This window comes from Sus scrofa, chromosome 6 (assembly GCF_054392235.1).
Source record: "Sus scrofa isolate SSC_HxYL_T2T_F1_AM1 chromosome 6, Sscrofa_HxYL_maternal_Yorkshire_Landrace_v2.0, whole genome shotgun sequence".
Lineage (NCBI taxonomy): Eukaryota > Metazoa > Chordata > Mammalia > Artiodactyla > Suidae > Sus > Sus scrofa.
Genome location: NC_139388.1, coordinates 13,784,088 through 13,804,033, shown reverse-complemented (window position 1 = coordinate 13,804,033; position 19,946 = coordinate 13,784,088). Strand labels below are relative to the sequence as shown.

Below are 19,946 nucleotides of genomic sequence, written 5' to 3'. Positions count from 1 at the left end.
GGTCACTGCTATGGTGTGCTTCTGTTATTGTTTAAAAACAGTTGACAAAAAAATTCCTAAAAATGTAAGTTATCTCTTCAATCTTTTCCCTGTTTCACCAATAGTGTATTTAGTAGAATTATATATTCTCTCTAAAAATTTCAGGAAAGGGAAAAAAAAGTGAATAGCGGATTCTTTTCCCAAAGATGACTAATGACCTTCACCTTAGAATTTAAGATTAAGCCATTCTAGAATATAATTAACTCCACCAAAATAGACCAGACACAACAAAAGTGTCTTACATCTGTGTATTGGCTTAAGGCTACAGTTTCCATTAATAACAAAATTCAAATTTTTTTTTCATATTTAGCTTCCTTTTTGCACGGTGAGAAAAGCAACTGACTAGAATACGAAATTGTTAATTCCTATTTCTATTCTACCAGTTAAACTATGATTTGGGAGAAGCCAATCATTAAATGCACCCTCTGCCATCAGAATACTTTAAATTTTAACTATGGTGAAAAGAAAAATGCATATTTTTTCACACCTTTCTCCCATAAAAATTAGAGCCATACTTATCTAAAGCCATCTGACAATTCTCACAATAGTTAACATCTGTGAAAAAATATCCACTTTCTACTAATGCAAGAATATAACTTTTAGTTTGGGACAAATTAAATAGTGATTTAATCCACTGATGACAACTTAAACTCGCATTTCAGAACACAAAAATAATTCAGAATAAAAAGTTCAAGTTTTTAAAAGTCACTAATCCAGTATTAGATTCTTCATGAGAATCTAAGTCCTATAGCTGATCCTGCATTCTGAAGATATCTGCTACAGGATACTTTTATTCAATCTGAAATTGAGTAAGAATTTCAAATCTATGTTCTAATTCTTCCTTAATGGAATTATGACATTACAGAGCAGGCAATGAAACGATAATTTTACTGGCATAAATCTGGCTTCAAGTTACACTTGTTTTGAAATCTTCTTAAAGGTATTAGATCCCAAGAGTTCCTGCTGTGGCTCCCTGACTAGTAACAAACCCGACTAACATCCATGAGATGCAGGTTCAATACCCGGCCCTGTTCAGTGGGTTAAGGATCCAGCGTTGCCATGAGCTGTGGGTAGATCAAAGACGCAGCTGGGATCTGGCGTGGCTGTGGCTGTGGCGTAGTCTGGGAGCTGCAGCTACAGTAAGACCCCTAGCCTGGGAACTTCTACATGCCACAGGTGCAGCCCTAAAAAGAAAAAAAAAAAAAAAAAGAATCCTAATAAAATAAATTATTGGTTGATTGGCAGAATTTTTCTTCTTCAGATAACTTACATTTAAGGAAGTTCCTGGAAGGCAGTAATTACATCCTGGGATACACTACTAGGCATACACAGGCATTCTACATGCAGTCGTTACTCGGTTGACAGAAATTCAATTTAACGTCTTGGCTTCCAAAGGCACACTGTCAGTTACTGGGGTCAGAATGAAATCAACAACTTCTCCCAACCTTTTTCCTTTTTTGGTCTATTTTTCACTTTTCATTTTAATATCAATTCCCTAACAAAGCACCAAATTAAGCCTGATATTATGCAATGACTTTAAGATGGACAGAACAAGAAATTATTAAATAAGGATGTCAAAGAGCACTATTCTTAGAACACTAAATGCACTATTATTTCTCTTAATTGATGGCACAGAACTAGGATGAAGAAGGAAAGAATTATCAAGCACGACATTTCTGGAGATTCTCTACACATCACAAAAGGAATTCATCACCATTATTTATTTAAATCCAATTCCATCAGGAGAAACTGCTCATCCTCAGATGAAGATTTTAGAAATGACTAAGAAAAAACACTTCATACAAATAAATACCAATGGATTAGATCTGGAGGGGACAGAGAAAGAGAGGGAAGGAGGGAGAGAGAGAGAGAGTTAAGGAGGGGGGGAGAGAGAAATGTTTTATTAAAGTTTAGGGCAAACCTCAAAGTTCAGAAAATAAACTTTGGTACACATGTACAGATAGTAAAAGTATTACGTAATAAGCAGATGGTCAATTTCCAACCAAGTACATTTGGGAATGTGAAGGGATATTTTTATTCATCAAAACGACTTGGGCTGGGAGGGGGGCAACTTTGGCACTTAGAGGGTAATGTTTTAAATATGATTTACTGCTTTTAAAAACAGTAATTCAGGGAGTTCCCATCATGGCCCAGTGGTAACAAACCCAACTAGCATCTGTGAGGACTTGGGTTCGATCCCAGCCCTCGCTCAGTGGGTTAAGGATCCGGCACTGTTGGGAGCTGTGGTACAGGCTGCAGACACGGCTCGGATCCAGCATTGCTGTGGCTGTGGTGTATGTAGGCCAGCAGCTATCGCTCCAATCTGACCCCTAGCCTGGGAACTTCCATGCACCTTGGGTACAGCCCTAAAAGTACAACAACAAAAAAAAAAAAAAAAAAAAGTAAATACATACTGCCATTCCTTTTTGGGGGGCGGCATGTAGAAATTCGCACGCTAAGGAATAAACCCATGCCACATCAGCAACCCAAGCCACAGCAGCGAATGCTGGATCCTTAACCTGCTGCACCACAAGAGTATTCATTCATTTAAACTTAATAAAAGCTGCCTCAATGTTACTGGTCAAACAGTTTTAAGCAGACCTTCAACTTTTTATATAAATACAAAACATAGAAAGAGGCTGGTATGTTAAACATCCTTCAATGCACAGGACAGTACTGCACAAGGAGGAAAGGTTCCTCAAAATGCCAAAACCAAACAAAAAAAGGAAAAGAAAAAAAAAGGAGTTCCCTTATGGCTCAGCAGGTTAATGATCCAGCATTGTCACCGCTGTGGCTCTGGTTATAGCCGTGGCATGTTCAACCCCTGGCCTGGGAACTTCTGGGAACTGCATGCTGTGGGCACAGTCCCTCTAAAAATGCCAAAAAGGAGTTCCCGTCGTGGCGCAGTGGTTAACGAATCCGACTAGGAACCATGAGGTTGAGGGTTCGGTCCCTGCCCTTGCTCAGTGGGTTGACGATCCGGCGTTGCCGTGAGCTGTGGTGTAGGTTGCAGACACGGCTCGGATCCCGCGTTGCTGTGGCTCTGGCGTAGGCCGGTGGCTACAGCTCCGATTCAACTCCTAGCCTGGGAACCTCCATATGCCGCGGGAGCGGCCCAAGAAATAGCAACAATAACAACAACAACAACCAAAAAGACAAAAGACAAAAAAATAAAATAAAATAAAATAAAAATGCCAAAAACATTCTTGCTAAAAAACACGGATTTAAACCATGTTCCTATCGACTAACATCTCAAAAGGTAAAGTACCTGTAGATTCTTATTCTAGAATATTTAAATATAAGGCACCTGCATTACTAACAAAATATTTTACCATATTCAAATAAAAATATATAAATTTCCAAAATTTTAACTTTGAAAAATCAAACATGACTATTAGATGTTCAGATTTTAGACATAATATAAAATATTTAAAGAGATTTTTTTCAGTTACTTGTCACTTAGCTTGAACCAAATTTCTGAGGGTTTTTTTTTGGTCTTTTTGCCTTTTCTAGGGCCGCTTCTGTGGCACATGGAGGTTCCCAGGCTAGGGGTCACCAGCCTATGCCAGAGCCACATCAACAAGGGATCCAAGCCACATCTGCAACCTACAACACAGCTCACGGCAATGCTGGATCCTTAAACCACTGAACAAAGCCAGGGATCGAACCAGCAACCTCATGGTTCCTAGTTGGATTCGTTAACCACTGCGCCACAACGGGAACTCCACAAATTTCTGAGCTTTAAGCAAATTTTTTTTTTTTTTTTTTTTTTTTTGGTCTTTTTTTGCTATTTCTTGGGCCGCTCCCGCGGCATATGGAGGTTCCCAGGCTAGGGGTTGAATCGGAGCTGTAGCCACCGGCCTACGCCAGAGCCACAGCAACGCGGGATCCGAGCCGCATCTGCGACCTACACCACAGCTCACGGCAACGCCGGATCGTCAACCCACTGAGCAAGGGCAGGGACCGAACCCGCAACCTCATGGTTCCTAGTCGGATTCGTTAACCACTGCCCCACGACGGGAACTCCTAAGCAAATTTTTTTTGACAGACCGGACAATAACATGCATAAGGACTTAGCTGTAATGTCAAAGTATTTTATTTTTCTTTGAGTCTTTAAAAATTATAATTATGGGAGTTCCTGTTGTGGCCCAGTGGGTTAAGAACCTGAGTAGTATCCATGAGGATGCAGGTTCAATTCCTGGCTTCACTCAGTGGGTTAAGGATCCAGCACTGTCACAAGCTGCTGTGGAGGTCACAGATGTGGCTCGGATCTGTCATTGCTGTGGTTGAGGCATAGGCCAGCAGTTGCAGCTCCAATTCCACCCCTAGCCTGGGAACTTCCATGTGCCACAGGTACGACCCTAAAAAGACAAAAAAAGAAGAAAGAAAAGAAAGTGTAATTACAGGGGCTGTCTCAAGGTACAACCGTAGTGGAGTTCCTCTGTGGCTCAGTAGGTTAAAGACCCAGTGTGGTACTGCAGCAGCTGAGGTCACTGCTGTGGCACAGGTTTGATCCCTGTCCCAGGAACTTCTATATGCTGCAAACACAGCCAAAAAGGGAAGAAAGAAAAAAAAAAGGTACAACCATAATATACTTTATATCTTGCCAGTAAAGCATTGCTTTGAATTATAATCTGCTCATATGTTCTTGGAGGGTGGAATTTTGTCTACTCCTATACAATTAGCACTGTAAATGCTCACTAATATTTGCTTCAGGAATAACTAAAGTTACTGAACACTACAATCTGTAGGATGAACAAAACTTAGCTGTGTGCCTTTATTTTCAGAAGAATTAGCTAATTTTATAACTGGAAAGACTTAACAGTAATTTCATAAGGTTGAGAAATGTTTGGATGAAAGTTATGCTCCAGCATAAAAGAGAACAGGCAGAGGACAGTTATTTGGAAAACAAAGTACATCTATTCAACAAAGGACAAAATACACAGGCGTGAGGAGAAGAGCAAGCATCCCCTTTCTTTTTGTCATATTCTAAACTCTTTCCATCACCCAGGATGACAAATTTCAGCCCATCTTCCAACACTTACACCAACACCTAAGATCAATATCGCAAACTCTCTTCCTTTTGGATATTTGGTCAGGGGATTGGGTGAGTAGGAGAGGAAGAGATTATCATCAAAAAAGGAGATAGCTATGGAGGGGTACCAGCAGTTAAGGCGCACTAAAAAACATTTATTGACTGCAACTAAAAAGTATTTTTCCTTTCTTATAAAAGTCATTCAAAAGTTTCGTTTTGAGGTTGGGTAAGAGATTCCATAAAGTTTTGAGTATGTGTTTTCATAATGTGGTCAGCATTAAAGCTGGTAGGAAAAGAGGCTACAAGACTCAGCTGATAGGATGTCCTGGCATCTTATTGTATCTTGGTCAATAGGCTGGCTTAAAAGGATGAGCATATGGGGAGCAGCGGCTCTGCTTCGTGCCAGGCAATGTCTCCACAGGGTGTGGGTTTCCTAGTATAACAGCAGTCGCACCATATGGTGCTGCTTTTATTGGCATGGACAGGACAGAAGCTGCCAAAAACTGAATGTGCTATTTTGGTCTATAAAACGTGATAAATCCCAAATTTAAAACATAAGAATGTTAATTTAAAAAGATTTTTTTAATTTTAAGATTTAAAAAATATTGGACTCTTTTTTTTTTTTAAGCCGCACCCCAAGGGATGTGGAAGTTTCTGAGCCAGGGAACAAACCTGAACCACAGCAGCGACCTGAGCCACAGCAGTGACAATTCCAGACCCATAAGCTACTGTGCCACCAGGGAATTCCAAAAATACAGGACATTTATAACTTAAGCCTCCACTGGGTAACAGCTCTCAGTCTTTGAAATAAGACAAAGACTCAAACAAAAGTCAAGAAACAGGGAATAAGCTTGGCAACAATTCTTTCAAAAAATTTTTTTGAAGATTTAAACAAACCTCTCCACAGTTATACTATAAACATAAAGCTGCAATATACAGAATCAGCTTTTGGAATACTATGTTTTGATAACATCAAACACGGGCAGAAGATGGGAGAAGCTGAAAGATGGTTCATAGCGACTTCAAGTGTGTGCATAGTGACACACCTTCAACTTTTCAAATAAATTGATCTTATGTTTGAATTTAGACCCACCTTGGAAATATTCATGTCGAATCCATAGACAAAACTATTTAACCCTTACAAACTCAGCCCTAGATTTGAGTAACTAGGTCTAAGATTCTAAAAATTTCAAATGGTATATTGAGGCTGCTAACATTACTAACAGAAAGGCAATTTTTGAGCTTCCACACTTGTTCCAATGCTCACCATTCCCCCAAGCCTGCTTCTTTTTCCTGAATTAGGTTAATTATAAGTAATAAAAATAGCTTTTAGCTTTCCCTGAGCTGACAAAATGGGTTTTACAAACTGCTTTATATAAGGCAAGAAAAATTTTAAGATAAGGACCAGGTTAAATCTAAAATGATGAGAACTCCATTTACCTGCATGTTCAATTCCATGAACAACAATAAACACAAATTATCTAGATAAGATGAACCATAAACTCAAATAACATTCAACTAAAGAGGGCTCTGGGAGTTACTCTTCGGGGCAGGGGGGTTAAGGATCTGCTGTTGTCACGGCAGCAGCTCATGTCACTGCTCTGGCCCAGGTATGATCGCTGGCCCTGGTCAAGGAACTTCTGCATGCTGTGGGTGCAGCCAATAAAGAAATAAATAACCCCACATGCAGAATATTCATCCAAGCAACTGTGGTTCTCAAAGTGCATCAGTACCTGCAAATGCTTGGACCTACTGGATCTGTATTCTAACCAAGGCTTCCAGGGGATGTGACACCTCGAGTTTAAGAACCACTGAGGCAACAGTACTTGGGCTTTTGACACGAGAAAGACAAAGAACGCCAAATAGAGATCACAACTGCCAAAAAGTAATTTAACAATTTTGCTTTGTTCTGTCATACTCGCTGTTGTAACTTCTTGAGAATATTAATGCCTGAAAGATATAAATTAATCAGAGGACTATGACAGGAAGAAATGAGAAATGCTTTTTGGGTTTTACAGAATTGTATCTTCTCATCCCTTCAAAATCTTTTATTTTTTTTTAATAAAAGGAAATACAACTTTAACGTGTCGGCTGATTAGTGTGCACATGTGTGGGCTGGGGGCCATAAGGGACTTGTCTTTAGGTGTCACGCCAAAGGCTACAATGATGTTATACAGCTAATTTCAGAAGTATGAGATAAATCATGCACTTAGAGAACTACTGGGGAGAGAATGATGGATACGTGTTTCACAAATATTTACCCCTAGTCTGTGGCTTGCCATTTCATTTTCTTGATAGTGCTTTTTAAAGAGCAGAAATTTTAATTTTTATGTAATCAAATTTATCTATTTTTTCTTTTTAGAGTTAGTGCTTTTATGTCTTAAGAACTCCCTGCCTACTCCAAGTTGATGAATATTCTGTATCTTCTAGAATTTTTAGTTTTAGTTTGTTAAAAAAAGAGATAGCAGGCTCAAAATGGAGTCACTTGTCCTAAGCTCCACATCAGCAAATCAAGACTTACTACCTAACCATGAAATTCCCATTGTAGGTCAGCCAGTTAAGAACCCGACTAGTGTCTGTGAGGATGTGGGTTCAATTCCTGGCCTTGCTCAGAGGGTTAAGGATCCGGTGTTGCCATGAGCTGTGGTATAGGTTGCAGACTTGGCCTGGATCCCGAGTTGCTGTGGCTGTGGCGTAGGCCTGTGGCTACAGCTTCGACTGGACCCCTAGCCTGGGAACCTCCATATGCCGCAGGTATGGCCCTAGAAAAGACAAAAAAAAAAAAAAAAAGTTAAAAAAAGACTTACTCCCTAACCTGACAGCAGTTTCAGCCTTTAAGAGGAATGGAAACTTTATCCAGTCAATCTGGTCAATAACTGGTCAGCACTATTGAGGTCATCCACCCCACAGACCCCTTCTGCCCCCTAAAGGAAAGTGACCTTCCTAAAACAACCCACTCTTTCCTATAAACTTCCTTTTCCCACCCACTTTTGCCTATAAAAGCCTTTGATTTTGCACAGCTCCTCAGAGCTCCTTTCTCTTTGCTGGATGGGATGCTGTCCTGTTCACAAATAAAGCCAGTAAGATCTTTACATTTTACTCAGTCAAAGTTTAACAAAGTTTTAAGTTTATACCTATAATCCATTTCCAGCATTTTTATGAAGGTATGAGGTAGGGCCATTTCCAGCATTTTTATGAAGGTATGAGGTAGGGCTGAAGTTAAATTTTTTTTCCATATAAAACCAACAGATTCCTCAACAGATTGTGCTCAAACATCTATCCTTTCCCTTTTGATTGGCATCTTTGTTAAACATCATATGATCCTGTAGGCAGATAGGGTACAGGGTCCCAAGAAGAAAAGAACCAGATATAGCTTTTTTTCCGACATAAAAGGAGGCATTTTTGGCCTAAGTCTGGCCACAATGCTTGCCCTAGAATAGGTCTTAGTAATCAATGATCTTAGGGGAACAAAGGAATACAGCAACAGAGGAAAAGCAGACCAGAAACAACAATTCAACAATAAAAGAGTCTAGCTCCTCCTGGAAGGACATAAACAATCTGATACATATCCTTGAACTGTTCCACAAAAACTAAGGCCCCCATTCAAGTGGAGAATGGCAACTACATGTTAAGAAACCCAAACTGGTCAATACCTAAGGAATTGTAATGTTGACCTTTTCTGACCCTCACGACTCTAATCAACTCAAGCCTGGACTCAACATCTGCCTCAATTCTATGCTGACTTCTCTACTCATGCCCCCTCATGAATCTGCATGTACCTTTAGCTTGAAACTTCCCCAATTTTGCTGTTCTGGGAGACACTGCTTTGAGAAAGATCCCTGGAGTTCTCCTTACTTGCTGCAAGTAATAAATCCTTCCTCTTCCCAGTCTTTGGTTTGGTTATCTTTTGGCTTGACACCCACCAAGAGGCAAAACCAGTCTGCAAGTAACAATCAAACACGTGGACCTTTTTATCAACTTTCTATTCTGAACCACTTATCTTAGAGAGATAGACAGTATTTTAGCCTAGGGGCCACATACAGTCTCCGTTATGCTCAATCTGGTAACTGCAGACCAAAAGCAGCCTTAGGGAATATGTAAACCAATAGGTTGAGCCCTGTTCCAAATAAAATTTTACTTACAAAATATACAGCCACTTTGTGGACTCCATATTTACAAGTTTATCTTTCTGACAATACCATACTGTCTTGATTACTTTCTAGGAAATCTTTTTTAAAGTGCTGAAATACAAGTAACGCAAGTAGTCCAATTTTATTCTTCTTGTTCAGCTATTTTAGCTATTCCAGTTCACTTGCATTTCCATCTAAATTTTAAACTCAGGGAGTTCTCACAGTGGCTCAACAGTTTTCGAACCTGACTAGGATCTATGAGGATATGGGTTTGATCCCTGGCCTCACTCAGTGGGTTAAGGATCCAGCGATGCCATGAACTGTGGTATAGGTTGGAGACATGGCTCAGATCTTGTGTTGCTGTGGCTGTAGTGCAGGCCAGCAGCTGTAGCTCCGGTTTGACCCCCAGCTTGGGAACTTCCATATGGCACAGGTGCAGCCCTAAAGCCCTAAATAAATAAGTAAGTAAATAAGTAAGTAAAATAAATAAATAAATAAATAAATTTTAGACTCAACTTATAAGGTTTTCTATCTCATAGCTCCCCCCCCCAAAAAAATCTGCTGGGATTTTGGTTGGGATTGCACTGGAGTGATCTGCAGGTCTTCCAAATCCAGAAATAACATTATCTCTTTCTGTTTAGTTGGATCTTCACTTTTGTGGACAAAGAATGTTGCCTGTCATTCCAGTAAAAAACAAATGTGGCCACCACCAAGCCATCAGACACTGCAGCCCCTCCTCCTTCCACAATGTGCTCTAAGGGGAATTCAGGATGGAGAAAAAACAAGATACTGGCCCTAGATGAGTTAAGATGTATACCTAAGGAATAATTCTTTTTTTTTTTCTTTCTTTCTTTTTTTTTTTTTTTTTTGCTATTTTAGGGCTGTGCCTTCAGCATACGGAGGTTCCCAGGCTAGGGGTCAAATCGGAGCTGTAGTCACTAGCCTGTGCCACAGCCACAACAACACAGGATCCAAGCCGAATCTACAACCTACACAGCTCACAGCAATGCCAGATCCTTAACCCACTGAGCAAGGCCAGGGATCAAACCTGCATCCTCATGGATCCTAGTCGGGGTCATTAACCACTGAGCCACGAACGGAACTCCAATATTTTTTTTTCTTTTTTTTTTTTTTATGGCTGCACCTGAGGCATGTGGAAGTTCTGGGACAGGGACTGAATCTGAGCCACAGTTGTGACCTATGCTTTAATCCACTGTACCAGGCTGGGGATCAAGCCCATGCCTCCTTAGTGCCCCAAGCCGCTGCAGTCAGAGTCTTACCTCACTGTGCCACAGCGAGAACTTTTTCTTTTTTAAAGGAATAATTTCAATGGGTCTAGATGCTAGTAGCATCTTCCCATACAGAGAAAAGCTATAAAATCATTAACTTGAAATGTCTGTTTTTTGTGATTAGTAGTAATCTTCTGAGGTTCAACTACGTAATTCTTTTTCAGCAAATACTCCTACATATCGTGGCTCCTTCCTTAACTCTTTAAAACAGTCTGAGAAGTTGTTGTGAGAGTTTCTCTCCTGGGCTACAGACCTCAGTAAGGTCACAAAGTAAAACATAACTTGCAAAAAGACAAAAACATAACTTGCAATTTTAGGTTGTGCGTATTTCTTCAGTCAACACTTAATCTTTGAGTAAATTTATCCTTATGTATCGTTTTCAATGCAAATTTTAATCTCTACCAACAACATAAAAACAAAGCAGAGCTTATTTCTCTGTAATACCAACTCTCAAATTCTGCTACAATGTCAATTTAGTTCTGACACGGTGAAATAAAATTCGTATTTTATGGCAAGACAAGAAAAATTTAAGCATAAAAAACTGTCTCTGCCCTTTGGTCTCCTCTCCCCCCACTACTGTGTGCTGTGTATCCGCATTATGCACCAATCAAACCTCCCCCAGCAGCAGAAAGACCTGCTCAACCATGAAGAGCGACATTCTCCTAGCATCAACAAGACAACCCCTTAAAAGATAGCATTCCTTCTTGATCTTGTAAGGGGCTATGTTTAGATCAAGATTGTGTAAACCGTCAATAATACATCGTTTAAGAGCTCCTGCTCTGGTGCAGTAGGTTAAGCATCCCACTACAGGGCCTCAGGTCAATGTTGAGGTGCAGGTTCGATACCCTGCCCAGAACAGTGAGTTATGGATCAGGTGTTGCTGCAGCTGTGGTGTAGGTGGAAGCTGTGACTCAAATTCTATCCCTGGCCCAGGAACTTCCATATGCCATGGATTCAACCACAAATAAATAAATAAATAAATAAACATCATTTAATGTACAGCACTGTTTAAAAAAAACTTTTATAGCTGTTTTGACTTCTAATGGGTGGTACAGTTCTTGAAGCTTTCTGAGATGCTCTTCCGGGTTATAATCCTCCAATTTAGCTCAAAGAAAGTTTTCCACTTCTTTCATATACTGACTACTGATTAATTTTCATCGTCATACTACCTGGAAGTCGAGGGCTCTGTTTCACAAGACTGCCCTTAATTCAGATGCCCAGTCCTGAGTCCCAGGTCTCAAGGACACTTGTAATTCTAACTTAGCTACAAATTTGAGGGGGCCCCATCACCTCCTCCTCAAGTATGATAATTCTGTAGACCACATTACAGAACTCAGGAAAATACTTTACATACATTGGCCAGTTTATTATAGAAGATACAGCTCGGGAACAGGCGAATGGAAGGGATACACAGGGCAAAGTGAGGGAAGGAGCCACAGAGCCCTGGTGTCCACTCAGGGCACATCATCCTCCCGCCACCTTGATCTGCTCACCAATACAGAAGCTCCCGCAGGTCTTCTAGTTGGAGTTTTTATAAAGCTCAGTCTCCAGTCAGCCATCCCACCCCTTCCTTGGAGGCTAGTGGGTGGAAGTGAAGTTCCAACCTTCAATCATTCCTTCAGGTGACCGGCCCATCCTCTGAGCTCTCCCCCAGGGGGCCAATCTTAAGTCATTTCATTAGCATAAACTCTAATATAATGAAAGGGACTTTTTATGAAGTAACAAAAGAATTCCTACCGCTCTGGAAATTCCAAGGATTTTAGGAACTCTGTGCCAGAAACTGAGGACAAGGACCAATTACATATTTTTAATTATATTACACTCTTAAAAAATGAGGGAAACCTGGTTCCTTAGAAAATATGCCACTAGTTCACCAGTGCAGAAGCGCAGTGATGTATATGAGGTGGATGCTCAGGCTCTGCTACAACTGCCTTTTAAAAAACCAAAATCAGCTTGGGGCATTTCAGGCACAACAGGGGCCCAGAAGAAAGTGAGTAGTTTCATTTGGGATTTGTCTGTAGAGTGTCTCCAGTAGCCACACCTCAGCCACGCCTCAGCCTCAGTATAGTTAGTATGGGCTACATACAATTCAGGAAGAACTTTCCATTCTCCCAGACAACCTCACTAAATCCAACTTTTACTTCCTCTTCCTCTATGAGAGAGAAATTTTCTCTCAATTAAGTTTATGGTTGAGTCACAGTACTTTGTTTTATCTTTGTTCACAATGTGTTTTGACAGACTCTCGGTTATCAGTATTAACTAAATAAAGGGCATTTTTCTGGAACATTCTTTGAAATATTGACTCCATAGGACAGTTTCCATTCCAGTTCTCACACTTTGCCAAAATTTTGGTCCTCTCATAGCTGTGAAAAGCTGAGTTTTCACTGTATATCCAAATTCAATAATTTGGGAAAAAACAGCTCTTAAAGAAGGAGCCATGTGATAATAGCAGGAGTCACATATACAAAGATACAAATTATCAACATAGATTGATTATGGGATTATTAAAAGTCCTCAACCAGATCATTCCTTTGTGGTGCACAGGGTTAAGAATCCGGCATTGTCACTGCAGTGGTTCAGGTCACTGCCGTGGCATGGGTTCAGTCCTTGGCCTGGGAACTTCCACATGACAGGAGCACAGCCAAAAAAAAAAAGTCTTCAAACAAAGAATATGTCTGCAACATTCTCAATCATGGCAACATAGTTAACCATGGCAAACCTCAGTCTTTAAGAACCAGGTACAACACAAAATAGTCATTATAAGAGATACTTAAGTATTATTATTTGAACAAAATTAGTCTTGAGGAAAAAAAAACCAATTTGTACAATTTCTCAGTATTACTTATTAAACCTGACTTTGTTCAAAAATGATTTAAGACAGATTTCCTTCAATAAATGGGTTGAGATTCCTACACTTTTTGCAATATATTACTACTAAATATCAATTTAAGTTGGTCACTGAAAGTCAGATGAGACATCATTCAAGATGTCATGATGAAAATGACAAGTCAAGGAAAGAACTATGTTATACCCAGGAACTATGGTAAACGCCATGAATAAAATTATCCTTTGATGGATGTATCTTATTAATATTCATTTCCTCAACTTGCAAATTCAATGGCATCATTGCTTGTCACTTTAACTACATCTCTGCTCAACAGTGGACCTGTTGATAGATACCTCAATAATGATGAGATGCTAATATAAAAAGATGTAATTTATTTTACAGGATTTTGTGGTAAAATGGGAAAAAATCAATTAAAAAAGTTACACCTGTGCTCAGAAATACTACTAAATGGACTATCCTTACATACTGAGCAGATGATCACTGCGGAGGTTTAGAAGTTCACAAATTACAATTTTTCCTTCTTTGAAATTAGGTCACCAAACTCACCAAATCGTAGTATCATCCTGTTTAGTGGCTTTGTTTCACAGAGACAAAACATAAGTCAATTATTCATGTTGTGAAAGGACTCACTACACAGAACAGGAACAAAAAACCCAAAGTCAGCACAAGTTTTTCCTTTAAATCAATTCCATCAGTACATTTAAAGTGTTATACTATTCTCCAAAGAATGATTTCCAAATATTTTTACATTTCTGTATAAAATAACCATGCCTAACATCAAAATAATTGTTAATGTGTGTTAACTACTTTCTTAAACATAGGACAGTAGTGGTAGAATTTTCACGTACTGCAGAAAATGGCAAAAAAAAAAACAGTCTCTTGCTAGCTCTCTTTCTATAACAAGAACTAGGAGGACTCCTAGGCTTTCTACCACTTATGCTAAGGAACTTGGTTTGGAATACATAAACCCACATTTATATTTTTGCTTTGGAACATCATATGGCTCTATTTAGCAATAGATTAACTGTATTAATTATGTTTTTCTTGAGTTAATTATAAAATATGCTCTCATTCTGAATATAGGTTGAGCAATGGCTCTGAAACAGTCCAGGACTGAAACAATTTCTGTGGAAAAAGCAGAGTCACTAAGTCATACAGGGACAATTAAGCCAGTGATAATTCATTTATTTTATATTACAATAAGAGTTAACCCCAAATTCTAAAACCACACCCACACTTTCACTTTTACTACAAGAAAGCCAAACAATCCTATAGGAGAAGAGGAAGATCATGGAAACAGGCACATAGCAGCCTACTAAATATTTTCTTTTTAAAAAAGTTTTTAAAAATTTTTGTATTTTTGGCTGTGCCCACAGCATGTGGAAGTTCCCAGGCCAGGAATCGAACCCCTACCACAGCAGCAACCCAAGTCGCTGCAGTGACAACACTGGATCCTTAACCTGCTATGACACAAGAGAACTCTTAATTTTCATCATATTATAAAACTTGGCTTTAAATACTATTAGATTTTTTACTAAAAAGTATAGTTTTTTCTAGAAGAAATGGACTTTTCTCTACAAAACTTTTGTATCTGGGACTAACTCAAGCACGTTTCTTTCATCAATTTTTGTATGGAGCATCCTATTATACAAGTTATATGGAAAATAATCTGAAGTCTGGAGTAAAAGCAAGGAGTAAAAGCATAGCTAAAACTAACATTCTAACTGTATGTAGGCTGTTTACATTACATAGGCAGACAAGAACAACTCTAAAGATATGTTTTTAATCAACTTAATCGCATTCTCTCTCTCTTTTTTTTGTCTTTTTAAGGCCGCTCCCGCAGCATATGGAAGACGTCGGGCTAGGGGTCGAATCGGAAATCTAGCTGCTGACCTACAGCACAGCACATGGCAACGTCAGATCTTCAACCCACCGAATGGGGCCAGGGATCAAACCCTAGTCCTCATGGGATACTACACTAGTCAGGTTTGTTATCACTGAGCCACAGTGGGAACTCCTATAACTACATAATATTTGAGTAGTAAATTTCATTTTACTTGTATGGATTTTTATTCACTGAGTAGCAATTCACTGTATTATATAATAAGTGAGCTGAAGTAAAGCAGTAAGACTCAAGAGAAATTTTAATAATAGAGGGTTTTAGATACTAAAACAGGCAGGAAGCTCTAGTTTTAACAACAGAGTACAGGCTGCTCTAAGAGCATGTGACTGGCTAGAAGTGAATATAACCTACAGACGGTGGTAGATCAAAACTCTGGGCATGATTAATTCAGACATTAGTCCAGGTACAGAAACCACAGGGAAACAGAACAAATGCTTGAGTGAGGAATTTTAAGTCTGAGATGTAGGAATTCCCATCGTGGCTCAGCAGAAACAATCTAACTAGCATCCATGAGGATGTAGGTTGGACCCCTGGTCTCGCTCACTGGGTTAAGGAACCAGTATTGCCATGAACTGTGGTGTAGGCCAATGGCTACAGCTCCGATTAGATTGTTAGCCTGGTAGACTCTAAATGCCATGGATGTAGCCCTAAAAATTAAAAAAAAAAAAAAGAGAGAGAGATGGTAATAGGAAGCAAGAAGGCTGAAGACCCTGGTCAGAGGACTGTACCTCAGAAGTATCTGAAAGAAGCCTAAGTTCCCGTCGTGGCGCAGTGGTTAACGAATCTGACTAGGAACCATGAGGTTGCGGGTTCGATCCCTGTCCTTGCTCAGTGGGTTAAGGATCCGGCGTTGCCGTGAGCTGTGGTGTAGGTCGCAGACACAGCTCGGATCCTCCGTTGCTGTGGCCCTGGTGTAGGCTGGCAGCTACAGCTCCAATTAGACCCCTAGCCTGGGAACCTCCATATGCCATGGGAGCGGCCCAAGAAAAGACAAAAAAAAAAGAAAGAAAGAAGCCTAGTGCAGCTAACTAGAAGCAGCCAGCTTAGTTCCTTGGTAAATACTGACCTGTCTTTAATCCATTTCCCTATACTAAAGAGGAAAAATGAGTCCTTTTCATAGAAGATACACTAGGAGTTCCCTTGTGGCATATCTGGTTAAGGATCAGGCATTTGTCACTGCAATGGCTCCTGTCACTGATGTGGTGCAGGTTCGATCCCTAGCCCAGGAACTTCCATATTCCTTGGACACAGCCAATAAGGATTTAAAAAAAAAAAAACAGAAAATACACTAGGTATTTGGGGAAAACATTGCTGAAAACAGGATTACATTTAAAAATGTTGGTTAGACACACATTTATTTATTTTTATTTTACTTTTTTTTTTGAGCCCACGCCACAGCAGAATCCCAAGCTGCTGCAGTGACAATGCTGGATCCTTGACCTGCTGGGCCTGAAGAGAACTTCCAGATACATAAAAGAAAGTAGTAAAACACTCAGCATCACTGATTATTAGAGATATGCAAATCAAAACTGCCACAAGACACCACCTCACACCAGTCAGAATGGCCAGCATAAAATCCACAAATAACGAATGCTGAAGAGGATGTGAAAAAAAGGGACTCCTCCTGCACTGCTGGTGGGAATGTAAGCTGGTACAACCACTATGGAGATCAGTATGGAGGTACCTTAGAAAACTATACATAGAACTACCATAAGGGAGTTCCCGTAGTGGAGCAGGGTTCCGACTAGGAACCATGAGGTTGCGGGTTCGATCCCTAGCCTCGCTCAGTGGGTTAAGGATCTGGCATTGCCCCAACCTGTGGTATAGGTCGCAGACACGGCTCGGATCTGATGTTGCTGTGGCTCTGGTGTAGGCTGGCAGCAACAGGTACAATTAGACCCCTAGGCTGGGAACCTCCATATGCCACGGGTGCGGCCCTAAAAAAAGGACAAAAGACAAAAAAAAAAAAAAAAGAACTACCATATGACCCAGCAGTCCCACTTTTGGGTATATATCCAGACAAAACTTTCCTTGAAAAAGACACATGCACCCACATGTTCATTTGTAGCACTATTCACAATAGCCAAGACATGGAAACAACCCAAATGTCCATCAACAGATGTCTGCATTAGGAAGATGAGGTATATATACATAATGGAATACTACTCAGCCATCAAAAAGAACAAACTAATGCCATTTGCAGCAACATGGATGGAACTAGAGACTCTCATACTACGTGAAGTAAGTCAGAAAAATAAAGAAATACCTTATGATATCGCTTATATCTGGAATCTAATACATGGCACAAATGAACCTTTCCACAAAAAAGAAAATCATGGACTTGCAGAACAGACCTGTGGTTGCCTAGGGGGAGGGGAGGGAGTGGGATGGATGGGGTGCTTGGGGTTAAGAGATGCAGACTATTGCCTTTGGAATGGATTAGCAATGAGATCCTGCTGTGTAGCACTGGGAACTATGTCTAGTCACTTAGATGGAGACTGATAATGTGAGAAAAAAGAATGTATACATGTATGTGTAACTGGGTCACCATGCTGTACAGTAGAAAATTGACAGAATACTGTAAACCAGCTATAAAGGAAAAAAATAAAAATCATTATATACATTAAAAAAGAAAGCAGTAAAACAATGAAACTCCAGGTAATTAAGAATTCAAAATATTTGTTTTGTTTTGTTTTGTTTGCTATTTCTTGGGCCGCTCCCACAGCATATGGAGGTTCCCAGGCTAGGGGTTGAATCGGAGCTGCAGCCACAGGCCTAAGCCAGAGCCACAGCAACGCAGGATCCAAGCCGGGTCTGCAACCTACACCACAGCTCATGGCAACAACGGATCCTTAACCCACTGAGCAAGGGCAGGGACCGAACCCGCAACCTCATGGTTCCTAGTCGGATTCGTCAACCACTGCGCCACGACGGGAACTCCCAAAATTTTTTCTAAATTAAAAAAACTTTTTTTTTAATTTGGCAAACTTCTGAGCTACTGAGTGGGAGTACTACTTGCCCAACAATATTTAACCTTAGGCAGTATCACCACTTAAGATGCATCTTTCTAAAATTATTAAAATATTTTATTGGGCTTAGGGGGAAAAAGAGGAGGAAAAATACAAGTGCTAATTTAAGCAGAAAGAAGCATTTCAAATTTAATTGACTGCTTTCTGGCCTAAAGCCAGTTTTTCATGTATTCAATTATAAAGGATGAATAGTAAAATGAAAGAACATGCACAAATATTTGAACTATATTATTGCAGGCTATACATAAAAGGTTAAGAGTAAATTAGGATTTTATAATATCGATAAAACTCACTAAGCATCTGCTTCATAACATGTAAATCTGACTTTAACCTTTATGACTTTTATCCTTGTTTCCATGGATACGCCTTCATAAATGTGAGTACTGGCAAATCTTAAGACATTTTTAGAGGATATGAAGAATCTGCTTTCTTTGGGGTGGGGGGGTGGGGGCAGTAAACATGTTTCCCCCCAACAGTGAAGGTAGGTTTTACGTATCAGTTACTTTGGACCTACTTTGGGACTAGAGTAGTTAGAAGAAAGGGATGTCCCCAGAGAGTGGCAGATAAAAATAAATGCATCTTCAAACATGTAATCTCATCTTAAAACACATCTGAATTTTGGACAACTCAGGAGAATGAGGGGCATAGACAATCCTCACAATCAAAAATCCAAGTACCTTAGAGTTGACAATCTGTATTCATGGTTCCACATCTGCGAATTCAGCCAACTTCAGATCATGTAGAACTACTTACTTACTGAAAAATAAAATCTGTGTAAAAGTGGGCCTGTGCAGTCCAAATTAGTGTGTTCAAGAGTCAACTGTAAAATGAAAACTTAATTTCATTATCCATTCTGTCACTGACTGTGCATCTTCCTCTGACTTTCTAAATGAGGAATCAAACTACCTTTCCTTATTTCTTGCTTCATGTGATTTTTATCAATAAAGTGATCTTCTCTATCTCATCTTTCAGCTTTCTGTAATTTCTGATGTTTTAAAAAATAACTCTCTCTTCCTTAACCCTTTATCTTCTTTACCCCTCATCCCCTCTTAGTTTTGGACAATGACATAAGACTATGTGTCAAGTTGACCGGGCCAACAGTTGCCCAGATGTCTGGTCAAACATTATTCCCATCCAGGGTTTAGTCATTATGTCTCCTCAGCCTCTGCGTTTCTAATGACCTGACAGTTTTGAGGAAGTCTGGCAAGGTATTTTGCAGAATGTCCCCCAATTTGGGTTTGTGTGCTATTTTTCTCATAGGTTATAGGCTTGGGGGAGGAAGTGCCATTCTCAACACATCCTATATCAAAGGCTGATGATGCCACCTTTGACCATTTGGCCAAGGGAGTGTGTGCTAGGTTTTATTTTTAATTCTGCTGTATAGGAAATGTCTCTTCTTCCCCAATTAGCTATTTAACAGAATTGATTTTCATCCCCAAGTCAGTTTTCTGTGGCATCATCATCCCCCAGTAAGTAATTCCCACATATGCAATGGAACTTGGTTTTGTTTTGTTTTTCTGGCTACGCCTAAAACACATGGAAGTTCCTGAGCCAGGGATCAAGCGCACGCCACAGCAGTGACCTGACCTACTGCAGTGACAATGCCAGATACTTACCCTGCTGTGCCACAAGGGAACTCCTTGGGTTTACTTTTGATTCCTTTTTCTCCTGCA

At 39.9% G+C, this 19,946-nt stretch overlaps 1 protein-coding gene and 1 long non-coding RNA gene across 4 annotated transcripts in view; one reads left to right on the top strand and one right to left on the bottom strand.

The window, feature by feature from the left end:
* The window catches only part of GLG1 (golgi glycoprotein 1), a 154,235-nt gene that overhangs the window by 93,263 nt on the left and 41,026 nt on the right, over positions 1–19,946 (bottom strand). The window lies entirely within an intron of this gene.
* On the top strand, positions 10,315–17,167 carry LOC146402210 (uncharacterized). Its single transcript, XR_014805521.1, has 2 exons — positions 10,315–16,046; positions 17,003–17,167. It is a non-coding gene; the product is annotated as an uncharacterized LOC146402210 (long non-coding RNA).